Below are 22,752 nucleotides of genomic sequence, written 5' to 3'. Positions count from 1 at the left end.
AGTGGCGTTTATTATTGTCTTGCTCTGAGGAGTTCATATACAGAAAAAATATATATGAAGTGAATAAATTCGCTTGTTAAGAGGTTCACTCATTTGCTGATAAGAAACTATAATTTTTTACTGTTAAACAGACCATAGAGAACAGTTGACAGTAACCAGTCTGTTACTGTATTTGTTATTCAGACAGCTGAGATTTGTTTAACTAAATATACTAACCACTACATACAGCTTACACAGAACTACTAGAAAAAAAAAGAACTTCCATCAATCATGCTATTTGAGTCATAAGATTCTTTTTTTAGTGTCCGTAATCGAAGATTTATGTTTTCTGTGCTTGCTTTGTACTTTCTAGTTTATTAAAGATGTTAAAATGTATCGAGTGATTTATTTTTTCTGTCAGAATCTGCTTTGTAGAAGTGGACGTCAACGCACTTAGCAAAGCAATATGGATGCTCGCTCTTGTTCTCTTTTTGAGTGGATGAACGAGAAAGAACTTGTCCTTAGATGTTTAAAAAACAAAAGAAGAAAGAAAAGAAAGTGTACATTATCATTATCATTATAAAATAATAATCTTAACTGTTATCTGAACTTGACCGACATTTCTCACCAGGCTACATTATGATTGTTGCTTACACATTGCTTTCTGCATTACTTTTAGCACTTGATGTTGCAAGAGAAAAAAATAAAATAGAAAAAGCAGCGAGATGCGTTCACAATTAATTTGACAAAGTCATGCGGAAGAGACCCTCATTTGCTGCATACAATTCCTGCTTCGTCAGGGTTGCCAACGGTACACGGTTCTTTTATATATATATGTATGAACTTAGCATTTATAGACTACAAACGTTTAATAAAAGAAGAAAAAAATTGCAGTGTCACGTGTACGTCACGTAAAGGAGTTTGGTTTGTATTACGTACTAAATTCTCCATTAAATGAAAAGGTAGTGGAAGTATGTTTCTACCACTTTCGATTAGTAAAGATATTAGAACGGACTATATGCTTGGGATGCTTAATTGATTGCAGAAGACCGCTTCTCACTATATAATACCGTTTCTTCTCTATAGTGATCAACGTTAAAACCGGAAGTGGTTTATTTCTGTCACGGTTTGAATAGAGGGTTAAGAAAAAGATGGAACCTATTCTTAGAAAGGTAAATCGATTAATTCTCGCTCTCTCTCATCGTTTTTCCTCTCCGTAGGTCAATATTGAAGTTGTAGTGGGTTTGTATCACTTTTGGCAGGGCCGTACTGTAACCCAGGGGCCCACCAGAATGGTAATTTCTAGGGGGGCTCATTCACATGTACGTTCTGTCCCGCTCTCCCGACAATAGAAGGGAGTCCGGGAGTGTCAGTCGGATCAAGTATGCTGAAAACTCTTAAAATGCAGATTTAAGACTTTCTTTAGGCAGTAATTTCTCCCCCTGGCACTGACTGATCTGACGTAATGCCTAATGCCCAATTCACCATCACCTCTTGCAACAATACAATCATTTGCACAAGCTCCAATACTTCACATCTCGCCCTAAAATAACAGTCATGCACCTGTGGCATGAACCTCTCATAGGTGCCCATGGTGCATATACAAACACATATATGAAGCATAAGAAGTAATATATATAATTTATAAAAATACAACATTTCTCCAATGTCCTCTATTAATAGTGATCAAGGGGGCCCTAAACATTTTAGCCACTTAAAACATTTTCACCATAAAAGTTTTAAAAACATGACATGAGCCACTCTTATATAGCCCATGGACGCTTTTGAACATGTTGAGAGAGGGGCCCATCATAAAAGTTTTTGATGGAGCCCCCCCCCACTTGTATTTTCCCGATCCAGGGCCTGCAATGATCTTGATCCGGCTCTGTATATTTCCTATACGGAAAACAACGGTACTCTAAAATGTAAAATTATTATTTAGTTTCAAGTCACGGTATTATTTGAAAAGTTGAATACTTCAATATTAGCAAAATTATAAAGTATAAAGTGGGAAATCCGGAATCTTTCAAGTTTTGAATTAGAAAAAATGTGAAAGGCCGTTTTTGCATCATGTGCTGGCAACACTGTTATGGGATTAGCTGACTGTATTGCCGGTCCTCCATTCCATTCCTTCCGTGTGTGAGGAGTGCGTGACGTGTGCCGTTTTGTACACTCATGTCCAAAATTATTGTCGCATGTCTATAAATATGTTGTTCTAGGAATATAATTTGATAACGAAATCACCCGGTATTTCTTATAATGTTAGTATGTGTATAATCAGCAAAGATATGTATGTGACAAATTTCATGTCAAAAGAGCAGTAAATAAGAACAACAAAACGAAAATAAAACTTTCTTCTCCATTTAGCAAGATTTTGTTTTACTCATTCTAATTTTCGTATTTATAATTCTTTCCCTATGAAATTTACCACAAATATACATTTCCCGATTATACACATAATATCAGTATTAAAAGTACCCTGAAAATTTTTATCAAATTATATTCTTACAAGAAGACAGTTATAGATATGCGACAATCATTTTGGACATGAGTGTACATATAACGCTATTTACAATACGAGGCGGAGAACCTACTAAAAAAATTCACCGTCCAGGGCCCACCGGGAAATTTCCCGGTTTTCCATTTGGCCAGTACGGCAATGACTTTTAGTTTTAGTAGAGAGTCAAGTATGGAGATGTAATGTATTCTTTAGGAAGCTTAATGGATCCAGGAAACAACCTCTCGCTATCTATTACCGTTTGTTGTCTATAGTGATCAAGATTAAAAAAAACGAAAAGTGTTGATTCCTACTACTTCTAGTTGAAGATTACCTCTCCATCAAGAACTCAGTTCCTAACTTTTGACCTTCTGCATCCGACCTAAAATTGATGATGTGATCCATTAAGTATAGTTCTTGAAATTTTTGTCTCCTAATGTACAGTATATATTTTCCATTTTAGGCTACATTTTGTTCAATTTTAAAACTTTTTCCGTTCTTAAAATCATTATAATAATTGAGGTTTGATTGTGCTGTTTTTAATGAAAAATTATGTCTCCCGAAAAAAAAAATCTCATAGGCTCAACCTTCGCCCTAAAACTCGCCTGTAGGCACCCTTGATCAACATTGAGAATTGACTCGCTTACTGAAAAACTAGTTTCCAAGATGGTGTCAAAGTAGCAGAAGACGTTGTATTGTTTTTAGTCGTTCAGAAAGTTTACAGTTGATATCCACTTGGCCAGATGAAATTCTATCTTTTGTGTGTGTGTGTGTGGGGGGGGGGGTAGGGAGGGGCATTAAAGACAGTGTTAACATACTAGCATCCAGGAAAATCATAATTGAACAACTCATTCAGTCCAGACTACACCGAAGAATCATGAATGAATTTGCTTACCGTCTGGATGTGCGTCGTATCATGACACACTTTTCACACATTAAACAATTGTAATTATTTTCTAAAGGAAGAAACAAATATTTTCCGACTGTGAGCTTTTTTTTTTTTTTTTTTTTAAACTTTTGATACACATTAAATGTTTGTGTATGTCTTGTGTATAAATTACAAAGACAGAAAATAGAATGTGTCTAATTCTAAATTAGGAAACTATAGAACTAAGAATATACAGAGAATTTCACAGTAATAATCCAAAGTCATGTATTTATACTTAACAAGCTACCCAAGGAGAGCTCCTTCATGGTTAAGCGGTTAGCATTCACGCCTTTGGCGTGGGAGTCCAGGGTTCGATTCACAGCGGGAGCTCATGTGATTCGGATTCCACGTTAATTAGTAGGTCCACGTCTCATATAGCCTCGCTGCTGAAAGGGACGTTAAACTCGAAATCAACTCAACTCAACTCAATCTACCCAAGGAACGCTCAACTCTATTCATTTGTTTACATAAGCATATTCACCGAAGTCTTAATAAAATTTACCACGCATTATCGTATATACTGCAACTGTATCTGTTTCTAAAGGTACTGAAAAGAAAAAGGAATATGTTATACTTCACTAAGAATTAGGTATTGCCATCACGAGACGAGATGGGAAATAAGGCTTGTAGAAGTCTCGTCTCGATTCTGGAAGGATTCTCTCTAGTTTCGCCTCGTTCTCTAAATCTTTTTTGAAATAATCTTGGTAGAGTTCTGCCTTAGTAATAGGAAATCCGAATGCTATACAAAGGTAATCTGTTAAATAATTGGCATTAATTAAAAAAGATACTCGCAAAAGTACAACTATAATATATTAAATAACAATATCTGAATTTAAACCATGTTTATAAAAATTGGAATAAATTGTGCAATAACTTGAATGCCCATCTTCAAACGTTGATAAATACCTACTCTTTTGTTGTATTTACAATCATTTCATCAATTTATAGTTTACATATTGTGAATTTATGTAACACTAAAACAGTGTCTTGAAATCCAATAATTGGATTATCTAGCGTTGTCCAAAATAACTTAAAAATGTACTTCTCGCCTTGTGGGCAGGTCCCAACAAGGATTACAAGCTAGAAGATCGCAACGCTGTTATATGTACTGTCCTTCGTATCAAAACGCCAGAAGAAAATTAACATGATCAAAAATAAACAAAATTTTCAGGATTAAAAAAAAAACGAGCAACCTCTCTCAATGATCTCTTTGTTAAGGCCTATCAGAGTCAGAGAGATAAGCTGAGAGTAAAGGAAGGGTTTAACATGGAGAGCACTAAGCACCCTTGTGCTCTTATATGATGACATCCTGTTGAATGCATAGTGGAGATCAGAGAGAGAGAGAGAGACTACATCTTTATCTCGCAGCAGCTGCAGCTGGAGCGAAGGGATGAATGCCGTTTCAACTGATACAGACAACCTTATCTCTTCAACAGTGCAGCAATCCGTTCTTCCTCCCAGGAAACACATGGTGACGCGGATGACATGCATCAGATTCACAGAGAGAAGATAAAAAAAAAAAAAAAGCATTATACAGAGATTAGATTCTCATTATGGGAATAAACTCGGTAATCTAGCGTATTCATCCGCGTAGTAGAGTGAAGGTCAACTATGATCTTGCGCATTGGAGCGAAGTTTTGAGTGAAATGGAGGAAGCAGTTCGCCAATGTTCTTTTCTGACAGATTTTGATTGTCAATTTACGATAAGCGTCAATTACCCGCTTCGTTGGTTTAAAATAAGAAAAATAGGTATAATATATATGTTCCGTTAGTGTCACTTTTTAGTATTACTAAAGCGCTCTCTTTCCCAATGAAACCATACATTAATGGCAACTGCCCCTCTTTGCCCCCCTACTTGCCGCCCATGGTCTGAGTTGTCTATCAATCATTACAGTATCTACTTAAACAAAAGGGGGGCTTTCGTTGACTCGTTTATCAAATTAGGCAAGCAGAATCGAAATTCTTCTGTGCTTATACGAAGTGATATTAAAAAGTTGAGTTGCTAGTTCTGTAACTCATCAACAGTTAGTAGCATAGGGCTACATGCGCAGTCGGAGGTAGCTAGGACGTTCTATGCACATCAGGAATTTTGTAACCAGTACTTCTCTGACCACATACGTTATCATGTCCGCGATTTGATGAACACCAGATTGGAGCAAAGAATGAATATGAAACTGCATTAAACATGATTCGACAAGCTTATGACAATGCTGCAATAAGTCGTATGAGGTGTTTTGAGTGTCATGTGTGCTTCAAGAGAACATCAGTAGAAGACAACAAGAGATCAGGACATCCTTCAACGAGCTCAACCCTGAAAATGTCAAAAACATTCGACAACTTGTGCATGAGTATCCGCGGAGAAAATCCACAACATTACTGTCAACATCGGTGATACATATGGAATAGTGTATACAGCAGCGGCGCAGCGTAAGGGAACGCCGGTATGCCCGGCATCCCCTGTTAATTAAAGAAAAAAAAATACGTATTTCATTGTATATAAATTGTTTGCTTGTAATTATCACAATTACTTCCACTGCAATCTTCTGGATGTCCTCTCTCGCCTTACTTTGACAAGTGGAACCTACGCATGCGCGTCACTCAGATGCACATTTTCTGTCTTTCCTCTTGTCGTATGCTATGTTCCTTGGGCATCCAGGCCTACTGCAAGCAACGTGGTTTTCGTCTGCTTTCTGTCGAATGCGCATGCCCAGCTACTACTCTCTTCATCCCTTGCAACTCTACATTTTGCTTTAGATATACGCTGGCGTATTCAAGTATTTCCAACTCTATATATCTTGAACTAAGCTATAGTTTCTGTACAGAAAGTACGAGCGCTAACATCAAGGAGATAGAACAAAACAAAAATGGTTAATTCAATGCCTTTTTGAAGCATGCCAGTTATGTAAATAATAGTATAAAAATAGTTATGCTTTAATCGTAATTAAATGCATCGTAATTGTAATCGTAATTAAAGGCAAACTATTAATATTCATCATAAATACATAGTATGTCCAGTGGCGTGGCCAGAAACTCTTTGAGGGAGCTCACACACACAAGCATAAATATAAAGCATTCTGTAGAATCACGGTCACCGATCTGGTAGACCAAGAAAGCCAGTACTCCTAGACCCTCGTAAGGATTGCTTGGGACCTTCAGTCACTGGTAAATATCCCGGGGAAATGAGGAGGACATGTCCCCTCCAATCTTGGAACAGGGGGACCCCCCCCAACTATCCGATTTGAAATTGTGATTATTTGTATCCAACTGCCACAAAGGAAAGCAAGATGAAATTGATGTCCCTTGACTTGTTTTATTTTTAAAAAAGAATCGTATTCTTTAATATTTCATTGTCATTAATTATTGTTAGTCTATTTGCAGCTACTTGTTTAATTCCTGTAACGATTCCTATAATGCTATTGTGATCATCATAATTTTGCTCAAATAAGAGTATTGTTGCGCCATACATCGTTGATTTTTTTTCATAGTTTTGGGGAAGTCATTATTTATATTATTACAAAACAAGTGTCCTAAAATTTTAATGTGGATCATTGTGGATGCGTAAATAGAAACATATCAATTATAAATATGCATGTATTCAGATTTCAGAATGTGTTCACGGTACTGATACGTATCACAATTTCATCTACATCGCCTGGTATATAAAATACAACAGATTCGCCTCAGAAATCAGATTCATCTCCCCTCCCCCCGGAATAAGCCTCAAATATGCCCTCCTCCCTCAAATCTGCCCTCCTTCCAATGTTGAAGACAACTCTGCTCCTCTGATCCTCCACAGCATTGTTTTTCAACTTCATAAATATTTTGAACATCGCTTTAAAAAATAATAAAAAAAAGGGAACGGTCTTACCCGTTCCCCGAATGCTGAAGACAGATTTGCGCCCCTGCCTTCAGTATCTGGATATCTGACAACGAAATACATACACAGAAACAGGCCCCCAGAGTTGGTTTAAGTGCTTTCTATTTGCATCTTCAAATGATATACGTATACACTCAGGTCCATATTCACGAATGGGCGTCTGAGTTCCGGAATCAAGATGACAAATTTCTAGGGGCGATTTTTTAAAAGAACGAGATTGAAGTATGGTATGCGGAGAAAGAAGCTGCCTACGAGAAATAAATAAAGGGAACTATACTGGAAACAATGTTCATTCAACAGCGGAACCGAGTTTTCTTGTAACACGGTAGTGGTAAGAAGGAGCTGAGGCAATTGCTTATTGGCTTCTAACGTAATCCACGCATTTGCTTCTGTATACCCCACTAGGCCACCAATTAGGGGGCTCCCCCCCTAAATTTTTTAATAACCCTATGTTTCCCATCAGTATAGCTATGTATTGCTGATTTTAGTAGTATTGTATCGCACAAGTGACTAACTTTGGCATCCCCATTTCGGAATACCACGCTACGCTACTGGTATACAGTATTCACATGTGACTTGATCATGTGGCGTATTGCTCCCACTTCGTCTCCTGACTGTTGCTTCTACCCTGCGGTCAGATTTGTCTCCTGCGGACTTTGTGATTTTCCCGAAGGTGGAGATTTGTGATTTTCTAAGGGTCGCCGTTTTAACACCATTCCAGGTAATCAGCTCAAAACCTTCTGCAAGAAAATTTCGAGACATATTCAAGAAGTGAAAGAAGGAACGCTCCCAGGAACAGATTTTAAGGTAGTGTCTAAACGTAGGTATACATAAAGTATGTTTTAATAAACAGAACTGGTCTTGAACTTTTTAATACTCACCTGTAGATTAACAGATGATGGATCTCAATCAGTAATATTCTGATGTCCAGAAGTAAGTACCCATTACTTTTTAGATAATAATAAAATGAGATAAAAACAACAAACTTCAATACATTTGTTGCTCAAGGTCGAAACAATCATAAATCATAATTTGTTTCATGACAGTTTGAAATTAAAAAAAAAAAACATTAAAAAGCGTTTTAATAATTCATATATTAAAGACATTAAATTATCGAAAATACTGTAATAATTAGTACCACCCATTAGCTTAAAAAAAATAATAATAATATGACGATTTGCATCTTTTATATTTTCAAGGTCAAACATTCTTGTTTAATTGGCTAGCCTCTGGAATTGCATAATAGCTTGTAGTTCGACATACTTTTTATTTTGTTATTGTTAATGCAGAGCGAGAGAGAGAGAGAGAGAGAGAGAGAGAGAGAGAGAGAGAGAGAGAGATGGAAGCCAGGAAATATCTGCGTGCTATTCCATATACGAGCTTATTATGCACGCATGAATGTATCTGCTGCATTAGCACACGTCATGATTCTACGTTTGTTACATTTACGTAAATGTATTTGCAAGTATGTAAGCCTTTTTCTGATGTTTTGAAGCTGGCTGCATTTCGCGCATAGCAGACCGAAACGTTGTATTGTGTTTTTATGAGGTGATATAAAAAAAGGTTTTAATTAATGCAGAATCATTTAAATTAATTGTAATTTGTTCCATATGAGTATAAATGATTTTTTTGTTTAAAGTTGATTTCATAAACTGCATATCACGTCTATAGCATTTTTCACAACAGCACACCGAAAGCTTATTTAGTACATCCTAACACAATGCGCTCATATTCACAATTAAATTTAATCTTTCATATTTCTTTATTTCGTTCCATCCTGTACTATGCTTTCAGTTTGTGCTTCTTTGTGAATTAGTTTTTGTTTTTGTTATTGTTGAGGTGTCTTCTTGTTTAGCCTACAGTTCTTGCGGTAGTTTTATTGTTATACAGAGGAGTCAAAAACGATTTTACAACTTTAAAAGCGTATAAAAATGTATTGAAACAATTTAGAGAATCGATATGAGTGTCAATTTGTAGCAAAACACTTCAAGTTTGACTCGCGTAGTGCCGTAGTACTATATTCTGTCACCACGAGCGCCGCCGTAGTGCATTCTTAAAATGGCGACTTTCAACAGTGCGGAGCGTGCGCGATGTAGCCTATGTTATTTCATGAAACAAACTCAGCAACAGCTGTTCAGCATAGATTTCGTACGGAACAAGGTAAGGAACCTCCAAGCAAGCCTACAATTTACAGTTAGCACAAGAACTTTGTTCAGGTTGGTTGTTCTGTTCGTTATGCGAAATAACCAGGTGGGTAAAGTGAATATTGTTGGTCTGAGTGAAGTGCGATCGTCAGAAAAAGGTGAATTAGTTTAAGGAAACTATACAATATTCTTTTCGGGTCGCATTAAGGCCAATAATGGTGTCGCGATAGAAATGGGAAACGAAATAAGCAAGAAACGTAACGAAACTGGAATATTGTCGTGGCTGCTTTATGTTTGTAAAGCTAAGTGCAAAACCAGTGGTTATTATGACAATACAAGTGTATATGCCAGAAACAGATCATGATGACAGTGAAGCAGAAGTAAAATATAACACGAGATTAGGGACTTAGTGCACCAGAAGGGAAGAGGTCAGGTCAAGGTCATAATCATCTGAGTCTGGTTATGGACTTCTCTGTGATACTGATGAATACGCGGGTTAAGAAAATAAAAACGAAACTATGGAAAAGTCCAGAAAATAAGAAACATTACCAATTCGATTATATTTTTGTCAAGCAACGATTTAGGAATGGTATAAAGACACTACCAGGGACAAGCATTAATTCGGACCACAATCTCTTAGTGACGGAAGTCATGGTTAAAATCAATCAAGAAAAACGGAAGAAGAAATCAAAAATGGAATTTAGAACGACTACGAAGTATGGACAGTAATGTCAAAGAACTAATAAAAAAGAAGTAAGAGAAACCCTGGGTCACTGAAGAGATGCTTGAGAAAGTGGAAGAATACATAAGGGCGAGAACCACGAACAGCAAAGAATACAGAAGACTGAATAATGAATTGAGAAGAGAAACTAACAGAGCCAGAGAGAAATACATGGAAAAGATACGTAAAGAAATTGTGAAATTTCAATGGCGCAGCAGATATGATCTGGTGTATCAGAAAGCACAGGAATCGGGAGGAAATGCTAACAAAAGCATGTTCGGAATCGAAGACTAAGAAAGTCACGTAGTCACTAATCATCAAAAAATCTTTAGGATTTGAACAGATATAGAAAAGGTCTTTAGACCAAAGAATCTCCCAAGAGATATCGTAATCCAAACAGTAGAAGAAGTGGGCGAGGAAGATAAAGGACCGAATATATTGAAAAGAGTATTAGTACAAAAGATTGATGGCATGCGAAGGAAGAAGGCCACCGCAAACGACAACATACCAGTGGATTTAGCTGCTCAAGGGATTAGGAGGCAATGCAATGAAAGTAGAACTAAATTTATTTATTAACAAAACTTGCCTATCTGACTGGAGAACGGCCAAAGTAGTTATTTCTTGATGCTACAACCGTTACATTGTCTAAGAAAACTCAGAAAGTAAGATAGATGGGAGGTTAGAAGAATATCAATTTGGAATCAGGAAAGGAAAATCCACCAGAGATGCTATTGATAAGAATTATATCAGAACAAGTCCTTGACATGTGGGAAGAGTTGTGTTTGTGCTTCATTGACTAGTAAAAAACTTGGACCAAACTTCTCAAAATACTTTTAAAAAATCGTAATCAATTCAAGGGATCGTTGACTCATTCGCAACCTGTACAAAGGACAAGGAGTAAGTTGTGCTTGAGTCAAGAAGAAACCAATAGTGTGCATGCTGGAAGAGGAGTTAAGACAAGGACGTTTGCAGAGAATGCTTAATGAAGGAAGCATTAATGGAAATTGGAGGGTAGATCATTTGGAAGGCGAGGTATGCAGATTTTACCGTTATTATACCTAGAATCAAAGAAGCAGTACAGGAGATGACGGATAAAATAGTTGACACTGGAAGACAGTATGGGATTAAAATCAACGTCGACAAATCAAAAGTAATGAGAATATTTCATGGAAACACGCCGTTATGGATCAGAGCTGGAAAAGATTGATTATTTCAATTACCTGAGAAGTCTTTTGACGAGAGATTTAAGTTTTACGTCCCACGGTTATGCTGGCTAGGCTAAAGGAGACGGTGATAATGAGTAATGAAGGGAATGGTGGAATGAAGAAATTGGAAGAAACGGGAGAATCCCGAGAATAACCATATACACGGTGTTTGTCCACCACAATGTTCACAAATGCGCTTTGACAAAGCAAGGAACTTTATAGGCTTGAAGACAGCAATCAGTATTATGTCATCATTAAAATTTAAGTTCATTTCACAGAAAACAGGAAAAAATATTCCAGCTATAAATCAACGAGCTAAAACAATAATGATGGCGTAAATACTGAACACCGTAAAAACTTACAAATTCTAATTTCTTTCCTCCCCAATTTTAAAGGACTAACCACATTCTTCTTTTCTTAAGTAAGAGGAAAATGTATTTTAAAAATTTTGTATGTATATATATATTAAAAATGTTGAATATGATGTGTGTACAGATTGTATTTTCTTAGTGTTGTCCACGAGATGAGAAGTATCTCTTTAAATTCGAGACGAGACAAAAAAATATATATATCAAGACTCGTGAACAATACTGTTCATCCAAGTCTTACGTCTCAAACACTATTTTAGTGTTACAGAATTCATAGTATAAAAACTATACACTGACAAAGTAATTGTACGAACATAATGAGGAGCACTTAATCATTTTTTAAAGAGGCACGCAATTCATTATACAGTATACTCCAATAATAAATATGGTTTAACCTTTCCAGGACTAGAGGCTCAGGTTGCTGAGCCAGCAGTTTAAACCTCCGTAGCTCGGCTCCTAAGACGATTTAGGTGTCTGTCTCTTCAGGAAGAATGTAACTTTCTAACGGTGTGCATTTAATCCCGATTGGTGGTCCCGCAGCTGAAGGATAGGGGAGGAAATTTGGATGTTTTTAGTTCTCCCCCCCTCAGCATTTGGGAGGGAGAAACTTATCCCTATGGAATATGAGGTAACTTTTTGTGGCCCCCTGCCCAATCTCTAAAAGAAGAAGAAAAAGAAATTTTAAAAAATTACAATTTTTCAAAGTTTCTGAGAATATGACAACACTGTTATTTGTAGTAAGCAAGAGGTCACAAAATTTACGTTGTTCGAATTTATATCTCTTGAGCTTTCCAATGAAGTATGGCTCATATCTTTGTAACAATTAGGGGCGTCGCAAGGGCTGCCAACGCCATAGTTGACGACAGTCCATCGAAAAATATACAGGATGGTTCACATAGGTACGATGTTGATATACGCCCTTCTTTTTTATACAATGGTTACCAATGTCTGGCGTATATGCGAGAACTTTTTTCTTGCGTACGACAAATACAAGTGTTGCCATAATCCCACAGACTTCCAAAAAATATTTTTTTTAAAATTTATTTTCTTCTTCTTCTTTTAGAGGTTGGGCATGGGTACGGGGCACAAAAGTTACATCGTTGGAATCTGTGTCCCATAAGATTTCCAACGAGGTATAGTTTATATCACTATGACAATTAGGGCGTCGCTAGGGCTGCCAACGTCAGGGTAGACTAAAATATTTTTCGAAAAATATGTACAGGTTGATTCTCGTAAGAAATACGTTCGGAACTTGGTATTGAACTTTCGCCCTTCATTTTTGTACATGATTGTATCCAATGCCTGGCGTACACGTGAAAATATTTTTCCTGCGTACGACAAGTAAGTGCTGCCAACTTCTCACAAATTTCCAAAAGAAAAAAAAATCTCAGTTTTTAAGAATTTTTTTCTTCTTCTACGGGTTTGGAACGGGGGGCGGAAAAGTTAGCTTCTTAGAATCTGTCTTCTATAAGCTTTACAATGAGATATTGTTCTTGTTTCTGTGACAACTAGAAGGGGTACTAGGGCCACCAACGTAAAAGTCTATGATTTTCTTGAAGTCGGTATCCGTCATGAGTAGTGTTGTAAAAAAACGGTTTTTTTTTCTGTGAAGTTTTTATTCAATAAAAAAACCGTTCTTTTTCATGTTTTTTTCAAATGTCTGTTTTTTTTCTGGCAACTATTATTTGTTGACTTATGTTGCAGATTATTGAAATAATCAACAGAACTTGAGTCGAAGCCCTAGTAACTTACAAATCGTTTGTACCTTTGTACCTATACGAGCAAAATTGTGTGATTATTCCTTTCGGCCCCAGGTCATTTTTGGCGTTTTTCTACATTTCCAGTTAGTGAGTTATTGTTCAAAAACTATTCATTCGATTGATATGGTTAAGACCTTGTTTTTTAGAAAATGGATGTGGCTATTTTTTGGTGTAAGTTGCATTGCAGTGTTGCCAACGGGTGGGAAATTATTGAGGGAAATGTAGGGGTGAAAATTTACAAAAAGTTCCCTAACCGAATTTCAAAATTATTTGTATCTAGCACCACTGCTGCTATATGGGTTCAAGTCACCTAAACAAATCTTTGGTGTGTTTACAAGGTACAGTGAAATCCTGAAGTTGCTTTCTTCCATTCAAAGAGGGAAAGAAAAAGATTCTGTCATACACATGAAATTTTGACAGTTTTTACGCCTCAGAAGCAAAAATCAAATATGCCGAGGCTACAGCTTCTCTAATTATCCTATTGAAACTTTTTATGATGCGTTCTGTAGGGCAAAGAGGAAGCTTTCAGATAGTGGTACGTTTGTTTCAATGTAGCCAGTAAGAGGGTAATAATAGAGGGGGAAAAGGAAATTTTCCGAATTTTTCACCTAATAGCGGGAATTAATTGTTTTGGCTGAAAACCCTGCCATCAGACCGACAAAAACTATCTGAAAATTAACTATAGTACTCCAAGAATATATCTTACAAGTATCATGGCGATATATAACAAAGTAAGCATGAAATTAAAAAAAAATCTCATTCTACCTCAGAAATTCACAATTTTCTTACCATTTCCAGAACATGGTTTATTATAAACCTCAACTGTACTTCCCCTAATTATTCTAGTGAAACTTTTGATGGTGCGCTGTGTAGGCTAAGGATGAGGCAGTTAGACACTGGTACGTTTGTTCGAATGTAGCCAATAAGAGGGAAATAATAGAAATAAAAAAGGGATTTTTTCAAAATTTGCCCCTAAAATCTGGAATTAAAATTTTCTGTAGCTGGCAACACTACTATCAGACACACACAAACTATCTTAAAATAAGCTTTTGTACCCCTCTAATATATCCTACAAGTATTGTGACGATATCTAATAAAGTAAGCATGTCAATAAAAAATATCTCATTCTACCTTTAAAAAAATCTCAGTTATCTTTACAATTAGAGAACAAGGTCTACTGTAAACCTCAACTGTACTTCCCCTAGTTATCCTATTGAAACTTTCTATAGTGCGTTGTGTAGAGCAAAGACGAGACTTCCAGATACTGGTACGTTTGTTCCGATATAGCCAACAAGAGGGAAATAATAAAGACAAAACATATATTTTTTCCCAAATTTCCCCCTAAAATCTGGAATTAAAATTTTCTGTAACTGGCTACACTGCTACCAGACAGACGCAAAGTACCTTAAATTAAACACTGGTACACCACTAATATATCCTACAAGTATTATGGCGATATTTAAGAAACAAAGCTTCTAATTACCAAAAATATATTACGGTAAACAGAAAAGTAAGGAAAAACTAGAAAAATCAAGGGTTAGAACCTAAATACGAATTTTACGTGCACCCCCTAATTACCCCATTGTAACGATCTGTACTTGCGTTTGTTAAGTAAATTGACTTGCAAATGTTCGATTGGCGTAAGTTGACTTGCACTCGGACGTATAAGTACGGATTTATAAACAAAAAATTCTAATTTTTTGCCCAAATATAGGATAATTTTAATTTCCCTAATTGGCAACACTGCGCGCAGGCCCGTTCAATTGATGTCAACAGTTAGGTATCCATCCGAGGTATTTACCTGGCAAGTCTTAAGGATGTCTTTCTACAACGAAGGAAGCAACAAGGAAAAAAGAAGTAGGGGCCTAAAGGAAATTCGAAATTAGAAAATTCTCGAACTTTTGACTGGGATGAAATTTGAGAAGGAAATTCGACACCAGAAGAAAAAGAAATTAATATGATAAACTATAGTCCAACCATATTTTGCAAGAATAATATCCCGATATCTTAATTAGTGTCCACACAGGAGCGGATTAAACAAGTGACACACCCGTGTGTGCCACTTTGGCCACCTGGCCACCGAGTATACATTTGATCACATTTTTTTGACTACTAACTCGTGTTATTGTTGTAGTTATAGTCTCGACTAATAATAATATCGTCGTAAACAATAACTTTATAAGGAAAATTTTCTCTCCTTTTTACATCGTAGTTCCAACACTGTTTCAAAAATGCAGGGTGCAGGGTGTTTCAAAATAAATTTTGGGGTTTTAAGTCTTCGTAGTACTTATTACATTTTACGTACAATTATAAGCAATGCATCAAGTAAAAGAGCACCTCAAACACTCTTTGCTACAAGTATTCAATGTGAGATTCATTCATCACACGGCACACATCTAATCGATAGGCGAGAAAGGCCCATAAACTTTCCGCCATATGGCACAAAACACATTCAATTTAGGGGAGTCTCGTTTCAACTGTACCATCTCCTGAGGATTTGCTGGCGGCCAGATGCAAACATTATGAGTGTTCACTTAGCACTTAGGTGAAATGTCGATTTATCACTGAAGACGACACGATCCAGAAAATCTTCATTGTTATGCAGGAATATTTCACTTGCGAAATTTGCACGTAAACCGTAGTTTGTGGGCTTTAGACCTGTAGCAACTGCAAACGATAAAGACGTAGTTGCAAGAGTCTCCTTAATATTCTTCACACAGACGGTTGCACTGTACAGATTCAGTCTTTATTAAAGCACAAAAAACTTTCTGCTCTCTAGTCTCCATCTTTGCTACTTGCTCTTTCTAACGGAGACAGAAGAAACAATGCATGTACATGCGTCCGTGCAAAACTGTTTGAGTTGCTCTTTCATTTGATATAATATTTATAATTGTAAGTTAATTGTAATAGATACTACAAAGTTTCAAAAACCCTAATATTAATTTTGAAACACCCTGCATTACTTCAAATTGAGTCATCCTAGATTCATGTCTTTTATATACATATCATCAGGACCGGTCCTAGTCAATTTGTCGCCTCGTGCAATGGCATAATTTGCCGCCTCCCCCTTTCTCAAGAAAGAACAAATCTTAAAAGTCATGATTTTAAGTATGCTACTCCAACATGAACAACAAGGGTGAGGGTAAGTGCAGTCGCACTCAGAAAGGCTTAAATACTTACTAAAAATGCAATCCCGTTATGTCTGTTTTTTTTAAAAGTGAAAGATAATGCAAACACACCTGCAGAGGAAAGATGGTAATCCTTTCTATAGAATTCACTATCGAGCTTCAATCTCAACTTATCAGTTTGGAATTACAGTGCAACTAGCTCTTTTATCTTTATTTCTTGATTTTTCTTCTACATCTTCTAACATTTTAAAAAAAACTTGTTTCTATCTTCAATGATAAGGAACTTGTTTCTGACAAAAACAAGACTAGTTTCATATCAAAACTGTGACAACTTACTAAATGGAACAGATATTCACTACTATTCGAGAATTGCATTCTTGCATTTGACAACAATCAAGCAATTTGTGCTCGGATTTATTCGACCATTTGCTTTAGCATTGTCCAAGTGGCCTTAAACTAATGCAACTTAAACATAATTTATGAATGTAGTATTCAAATAGAAGGTCAGCTTAGTAAATGTAACTACCATTATCATGAAGTCTGTTTCCAACAAAAAAAATTAATTTAAATAATATACTTATGACAGATTTTGCCGGACCATCCAAGCTTGCCGCTCCACGCAAATGCACGTGTTGCATAAATGGTAGAGCCGGCTCTGCATATCATATATATCTAGTCGATAAATTATTTATATATGACATTTAGAAAAATACTATTAGGCAAATTAGTATTAGTTTTTACCTTTAGACAAGTTATTGGAATTTTATACTGTTTGTGACATTATTTTCGTACTTATTAAAGGCCTGCTTTCACGAAAAGACAAAATTTCATTTCTACTTTTATTTCTTAGTTGATATTGATGAAAACTGCTGAAACCCGAATTGTTAATAGGTATGGTATTCATGTAAATTGTAAAATATTTGTAGCGTATCAGTATCTAGCGTTTAATTTATGTTGCATTTTACGGTGATTACACCTACATAATAATATTTCATACTTAAATAGACGTAAGATGCATTACAAATGACTATTTAAAAAAAACGAAATTTAGGAAAAAAACGAGGCAATATTTTTTTTCTTAAAAAACGCACATTTCTGAAAAAATACGAACCGTTTTTTTTTCTATTTACAACACTAGTCCTGAAAAGGTTAAAAGTTATTATATCACATTGTTCGCAAACTTCTTGTGACGCGAAAGGTTTCTGATAACTTTTAGGTGAAATCAAGAACAAAAATCAGGTCATAAATTTTGTACATTAGTGTATATAATGAGACGAGGAAAGCTTTCCGAGAAACGAGATGAGACAAGAAAACATTTCGGAGAATTGAGATGAGACGAGGAAAATGTCTTCGATAATTGAGACGAGACAAGACTTCTACAAAATTTACAAGAACGAGAAGAGAATTTTTACTTGTCGTCTCATCTCGAGGGGAACATTTTCTTTCCAACTAACAATGGCTGAAATTTTGTCTACACGTTTTATGTGATATAAAGAAAGGTAAGATGGCCACTGGATTGAGTTAAAACCACAGAAATTTTTCCACTTCTTCTGCTTGGCTAAAAGGTTCCGCAGCCACTAATTACTGCGTATAATGAGTGAGCAAGGTAAAGAAACTCAACAACCCGTAACATAACTCCGGTGGCTTTTTTAAAAAAAAGAACAGGAAAAAAAATAGCTATCGACCATTGTGCCTTCACTTGGAAAATAACAAAAGAGCTCGGCGGTCAGGAGCATTTGAAGCCTAATGACACACGAGAAATGCTCATTAAAACTCCCAAGTTGGTTCAACAAGATAAACGGAACAGGACATTTTTATCCTCACAATGTTCTCCCTCTTTCTGCGATACGTCTGAAGCTTTTATCTATAACCTTCGAAGGCCTTTGACATTAGACGTTCACGGAGGATGTGGAAAAACCCCTGCCAACGCAAATGATATGCTCCATAAGCATAAAGTACAGACAACAACAAGCAGCTCAACGGGTCACTGTTCCCACATAAAGTTATCCGCTTTCTGTAGTGGTGTATACTCGTGGTGTCTTTTGAAGGCAAAACACCTTCTAAACGTTTACACATTGTTCAGACTGATGAGATGCTATGAAGTGAAATAACTTATTTCCTACCATGCACCCTGAACAATATTTCCTCCTGCAAAGAATTACTATACCTAGTTACTAACTTTAGTAGCAGTGGCATAGTCAATTATTACAGACAGGAGCTTGATCCGATTGAAACATATTTTTGTCCCAATTTCCCCATGCTGCAAAAAAGAAAAATGTATAATGTGCATTTAACTTAGAGGGGCAGTGACGTATTCAGTAAAGACATCTACCTACCAAAGTAGACCTGTCGCTATTTCTCGTAGACAATAGCTTTTATTGCCCCCTTAATTGCTTTATTACCTAACGACTTTCGATGTCAATATGGCCGTGTCGGCCTTGGGGAGGTTTAGGGGGAGGTGGTTTTATTACCCTGTTTGTTAGGTGGTTAGACGGGTTCCTGGAAAAGGTTGAGTGTTAGGAGGGATGGAGTAGTTTCTAGAAAAGAGGTTGAAGGACATGATTTTGATAGGGTTGTTTCTAACAGCTATGCTATGATCAAATTAATTATTCTTTTATTTGTATTTTCTTAATAAATTAATTGGAACAATTTGTACTGGTTCGCTTGCTAAGCAAGCTCCTTATTTATTGGATTGTATGCTAAAGCATACTCTGCTTATTTATTGGATCGTTTGCTGTGCAAACTCCTTATTTATTGGATCGTATGCTAAAGCATACTCCATAGAACAACCTCTGATTGTGATTATATTAATTAATTCGCTTCATTAGAAGCTCATTCTTATATGCATTCTCTTAATAAATTAATTGGAACATCTTATTTTACGGATTGCTTGCCCTACAAGCTCCTTATTATTTTTCCCAAATCGTATGCTAAAGCATACTCCATAGAACAATCTCTGATTGTGATTATATTAATTAATTCGATCATTTGCATAGCAACTTGTATTTTGATGAATCGTATGCTAAAGCATACTCGTTGTTAAATTTGATTGTGATCATATTAAAATGGTGGAGGGAATAATCTTTATTCATGCGGGACTTCTTAATTTGACGGATGGTATCTTTATTTTCTCGAACACTGTGTGAGCATACTAGAAATTTCGTGTATAGAATATGTATAGTGCGGTATGATAAGCATTGCTGGTACATATACAGAGCGTGGTTCTTGTACGTCTTTCGCTGGTGAACTTAAGACATGAACTGAACTTTTCGCGCGCTTTTTGGAAACTCGTTGGGCAAGAGGGAAAGATGGCGTTGTTGGGTAACAGGTGCGTGTTAAAACATGAAGACAAATACAAAGGAAAACCGACGACACGTTTAGTACACATCACAGAGTGCCGACAGAGTAATAAAAACAAGTTTGGCGCCAGGGTAGGTGAATACAAGACATTGTCGGCGAAGAATACAAAGAGGATTGAGGTTGTGGCAGGTAAACATGTTGAATCATGCCCCTATGCTAATTGGTAATAAAAACAAGTTTGGCGTCATGGTAGTTGAACACAAGATATTGTTGACGGCGAATACAAAGAAGATTGAGGTCGTGGCAGGTAAACATCACAGAGTGCCGACAGAGTAATAGAAAAGAAGTTTGGTAGTGCGTTAGGTGAACACAAAACAATGTCGATGGTGAATACAAAGGAGAATAAGGTTGCGGTAGATAAACATCACAGAATACCGACAGAGTAATAAAAACAAGTTTATTGGCATGTGAAATGACAATAAAAAACATTGTCGGCGAAGAATACAAAGAGGATTGAGGTCGTGACAGGTAAACATCACAGAGTGCCAACAGAGTAATAAAAAGAAGTTTGGTAATGCGTTAGGTGAACACAAAACAATGTTGATGGTGAATACAAAGAAGATTAAGGTTACGGTAGATAATAACACAGTAATAAAACATTGTTGACGAAGAATACAAAAGAAGTTTGGCACCACGAATTGTGGTACATGACGCGACACCGAACGGAAATACAAAAGAACTGTTGATCCTGTTGAAACATGAAGGGGTACTGAATGCAATAGAAGATTGTTACATTGATATGATACCGAATGAAAACACAAAAGAAGTTTTGCAGTATGAATTGTGTTGACACTTTTCTTTGTACGTAGATAACATTTTAAGTGATTAGTACAGGATATGAATAACATTATTGAGGGAATACCGTTGTAAGATGTGAATGATCGTAACACAATGTAAATAATATTGACAATGTTGTTTCAAAAGAATGTTTGATCAATAAATGATACATGAGAACATAAATGCAATGTAAGTATATGTTTTCTCCGTCCCTTATACCTATTGAAAGTTGTATAGAGAATTGGGGAAGTACATTTGAAAATATTTTAAATGATGTAATGGGCGTGTTTTAAAGTACCACGTGATATGACGTCGACATAAGTTTTCCTTATATACTGGGTATGATGAGAAGACTGACATAGTATCATCATGGATTCGTCTGCCAGTATAGTACAGCGAGAAATTCAACTTTGCAACGAAGTAGATTGGGATTCTACATTTGACTATGTTGAATCTCCCAACAAAAAGTTTAAATTGCATAGAGAATCTCCGGACTTGTTTATTGATGAAGAAACTTGCTATTTTTCACCGGCTTCTCCAGATGTCATTATAGAGGAAGAAACTTGCTCACCGGCTTCTCCAGATGTCATTATAGAGGAAGAAACTTGCTCACCGGCTTCTCCAGATGTTATTATAGAGGAAGAAATCATTGATTTAAGAGAAGAGCCAATATTAATTCCAACTTCGCCCGTTGGATCAAGAACAACTTCACCAGTACCAGTAACAGGAACACAGGAGCAAAAGTTTCAAGTTCCAGCGATAAAGTGGACACTTGCAGAAGAAGAACAAGAAGGAAGATCAACATCTCCTGATTTATTTAATGAGGAAGAGGAGGAAGAAATTTGTAAGTTATTCAACGAGATAGAAGAGTGCAAACCCACCACGCCATCACCAAGTGTTTCACCGTTGGACTTTTCATCTTCACCCCAAAAGGTTCCATTGGATTTGCGTGTGCAGTACCAGTGCGAGTGTAATAGTAACTTTGTAAGTGAAACATGTGTTAAAGATAGTATTTTAAAGTGGGAACCAGATACAGTTTTACTATGCTCTGGTTGTACCCTAAATTTTTTCAACCAGTTCGGGCACAGGTGCCTTCTTGTGAATATATTAACTCTCGAAGCAGAAGCATGGAAAATTATGGCAAGCAAAAATGTGAGAGACAATGTGTATTCAAATTATGTGAAATCGCATTCTGCTAACAAAAGAAGTGAACATTTATTTCATGAAACCTATGACAACTTATTAAAGAACCCAAATTATATTGAAGGACTAGTGAACATTTTATTAGAAAAAGATAGAAACGCGACAAAGTGATTTCTTTTTTTTTGTATGTAATATAATCTGTATATATTATTTCTCTGTGTGTGTGTGTGTGTGTGTGTGTGTGTGTTTGTACATGTATATTATTTTCTATACTTGTTTGCTTGTATATATCTTTATCTCCAAATAAATATATACGAATTTCATTTCTTGATTTTTATTTAATAAAAGAAACTTTCCTAAATAAAAGCTATCATTGACATTTTACAAGGTGAAACTCATTTATGGTCTCTATCGTTTAAAATTGGTATTTGATGAGTGTTTTATATTTTTCTTGATTTTACTAATACTTTGAAGTATTTAAAAGTTTGGTGAGTATTTTACAAGTTTGCGATTTGAAACATAGATCCTCAAAGTTTGTGTAACAAACAAAACATACCCTGAATAAGAAGAGTTTATGTAACGAAAGATCCACATAAATAAATAAGAACGAATTTGTGCAACAAATATTTGATGAATTACACTTTATGAGTATTGTGTTAAGAAAAGTAAGCAGAGTTTCTGCAAGAATTTTTATTATATTCACAATCATAGATTGTTCAGAGTTCCACAGAAACTTTTTAATATATTTACAATAAAAAAAATTAACACTGACTTTGCAATGAGAAAGGATTTTCTAAGTTCACACTTAACTGCCCTTAGTATTTTACATAGTAATTATTTAACACTACATAACTATGTTGATGTA

Source organism: Thermobia domestica, chromosome 3 (assembly GCF_964235325.1).
Source record: "Thermobia domestica chromosome 3, izTheDome1.hap1.1, whole genome shotgun sequence".
NCBI lineage: Eukaryota > Metazoa > Arthropoda > Insecta > Zygentoma > Lepismatidae > Thermobia > Thermobia domestica.
Note: the sequence above shows the minus strand (reverse complement) of the source record.